Source organism: Humulus lupulus, chromosome 6 (assembly GCF_963169125.1).
Source record: "Humulus lupulus chromosome 6, drHumLupu1.1, whole genome shotgun sequence".
In the NCBI taxonomy this organism is placed as follows: Eukaryota; Viridiplantae; Streptophyta; class Magnoliopsida; order Rosales; family Cannabaceae; genus Humulus; species Humulus lupulus.
This window is the reverse complement of record NC_084798.1, coordinates 207932104-207934664: the sequence shown is the minus strand read 5'-3', so window position 1 is coordinate 207934664 and position 2561 is coordinate 207932104. Positions and strand designations below refer to the sequence as shown.

Here is a 2561-nt window from a genome sequence, read left to right as displayed (position 1 = left end):
ACGAAGTATATATATCATGGGGCTTAATTTTCTTCCTTAATCTTGCTTCATCACCATGATTTGTTTTATGTTGTGTTGGCTTAATTTTTTTTGGTGCTACAACATTGCTATTATCAGTATTCCCTTTAAAATTTCAGCCAACCGAACTGAACAATTGTTGTGGTTAGAAAGCATCAAGATATTGATTTTAAATCTTATATCTACAGATATGTATTGTGTTTGTTTGTTTTTGGACAGAAAAGTGAATTATTGGATTTCTTTTTTTTTTTTTGCTTTGATCTCTTATTGTTCTTGATATTATAATATTCCTTTTCTTGCTCTCTTTGGCTGTTCAAAGTATGAGAAAATGAAAACTTGGGTTTCATTTCTTTGTTGTTTGTTTTTGGTAAGAAATGAAAATTCAGTGACTGAGGTGATACTTTAATTGCTCCCTGATCCTTTGAAGTAATGACTTGTTTATTATTTTGTATTTTTTGAAGAAAAAAGAATTGGAAGCCGAGCTGGTGAATGTAACAGGGGCAGCTAGGCCATGTCGCAAAATAAGGTGAAAATTCATTTTTTCATTAGCTGTTTGATCCGCTTGCTGTTTTTATTTTTCTTAACCTAGTTGGTATTGATGTCTTCAGGTCTGAGCAAGACAAGGAGCCAGAAAAGGAGGTTGTATCTGAAGTTGTGGGTGCTGGCCCATCTGAGGAATCTACATCTGATGGTGTGTAATACACATAGTCTATTAGATTATTCTTTTTCTTGGTTGATATTAAATGACGACAAGTAGGTGTTCTATCAGCGGGTAACAAGTGATTACCATTGTAGGAGTTTGACACTTTAGTGTTATATTTTATTAGTTTTTTTACTGCAGAGATGTTGGTTATTTAGCTCTCCTGTTTATGCATAGTTTAACATATTTTAATTGTCAGCTCCTCAGGAAATAGATGAGTATGAGCTCGTTGATCCTGTTGATATATTGGCTCCTTTGGAGAAGTCTGGATTTTGGGATGGAGTGGTCAGTCTTCTTTCTTCTTTCCGTCAAACTAGTTCAGTTTTTTTTTTTGGTTGTAGTGATTTAATTTAGGAATATTTGGTTTTGATGTTCCTGTACTGCTATTAACATCTTGTGCCTTATGTCACAGAAAGCAACCAAGTGGTCAGAACGGAAAGAGGCTGTTGCAGAGCTAACCAAGCTTGCTTCAACAAAAAGAATAGCACCCGGTGATTTCTCATAAATCTGTCGGACACTAAAAAAGGTACATTGTCTTTTTATGTTTGGGTATTTCGTTTGCATCCTTTATACCTCCATCTATTACCAAGGATCTTTTTAATATTGCATAGTTAAGTGTTCAATCTGCTCCATTAAGTTTTAACTTCATGCTTTATATTCTTACTTCTGTTATAAGTTTATACTTGCTTTTTGAGTTGATGAATAAAAATCATTTAATTATTTTTCTGTACAGCTCATAACAGATGTTAATATCACTGTAGCAGTCGAGGCAATTCAAGCTATTGGCAATCTTGCTCGGGGTTTAAGAACTAATTTCTCTGCAAGTTCACGCTTCCTATTGCCAGTTTTGCTGGTATGTTCATTTTTTGCTAGCTAAAAAAATAATATTATATCAACTTAAAATGCAAACAGACTGTTTGAATGTAACCAAGCTGTTCAAGTGTTCATTTACTTTTTGCCAGTTACTTACAACTGAGCATGGAGGTATTTTTTTTTGGATTTTTACTTGTACATTCATTTTTCTTATTAATAAAAGTGCACTTAGTCATACGAGTAAATTATTTTTTAGAAGTTCAAATGATGTTGATCGTAGCTTTGATTTGTATATAAAGTGATTTTTTTATTCAATTTTACTTTTAATATATATTTTGATCTGGTTTATCTCAGATTTTTCTTAGAAATAATTTAATAAAGATTGAAGAAGGGATATTGGTTTATTGCATTTATCTAACTCCTTTGATTTATCTCTCTCTCTCTCTCTCTTATTTTTTTTTATAAAGGAAAAATTGAAAGAGAAAAAACTTGCCTCTATTGAGGCACTAAATCAAAGTCTTCAGGCAATGCATACAGCTGGGTGCTTAAGTCTAGCTGACATTGTGGAAGGCAAGTATATCTTTATCCTACGCTGTAGTTCTTTAATTCAGAATATAGTATTGTCATAGGATTCCTTACTATGTTTTTGGTTTATGGTGGTTTGCCTGTAAAATGACTTTGTACATCTCTATCACCACCCAAAGGTCTTATAGGAGACTTAGATTTGGTATTTTTTTTTTTAAAAAAGAATTATTTTAGTCTTGATTAGAGGGTCATTCATTTCAGTTTTTCACGCAATTTCTTAATCAGAAAATACTCTATCCAACTAACCCCTAATCAAATGATTTTGTTGTGTTGTTTATGTTTTTATCTATCTATGTTTTTGCTTCAAATGGTTGAGTTTGGCTTCACGTTGGGGTAACTTGTTCTCTTGATGAATGTGTGCTAGGTATTGATACTAGCCTTGTTTTTTGAATTCAGAGTCGTTGGCACTGCATGAAAGAACAGGGAAGACTAGGGTGAGTCTTTC

The 2561-nt window shown here is 32.8% G+C and overlaps 1 long non-coding RNA gene across 2 annotated transcripts; it reads left to right on the top strand.

Annotated features, from left to right (window-relative positions):
* Positions 1-478: 478 nt before the first annotated feature.
* Positions 479-2041, top strand: LOC133784427 (uncharacterized). Of its 2 annotated transcripts, XR_009871342.1 has the most exons (6): positions 479-544; positions 627-709; positions 918-1003; positions 1131-1244; positions 1452-1571; positions 1999-2041. It is a non-coding gene; the product is annotated as an uncharacterized LOC133784427 (long non-coding RNA). The 2 variants fall into 2 exon arrangements; XR_009871341.1 differs by lacking the exon at positions 1999-2041 and having other exon boundaries at positions 1452-1663.
* Positions 2042-2561: the final 520 nt, after the last annotated feature.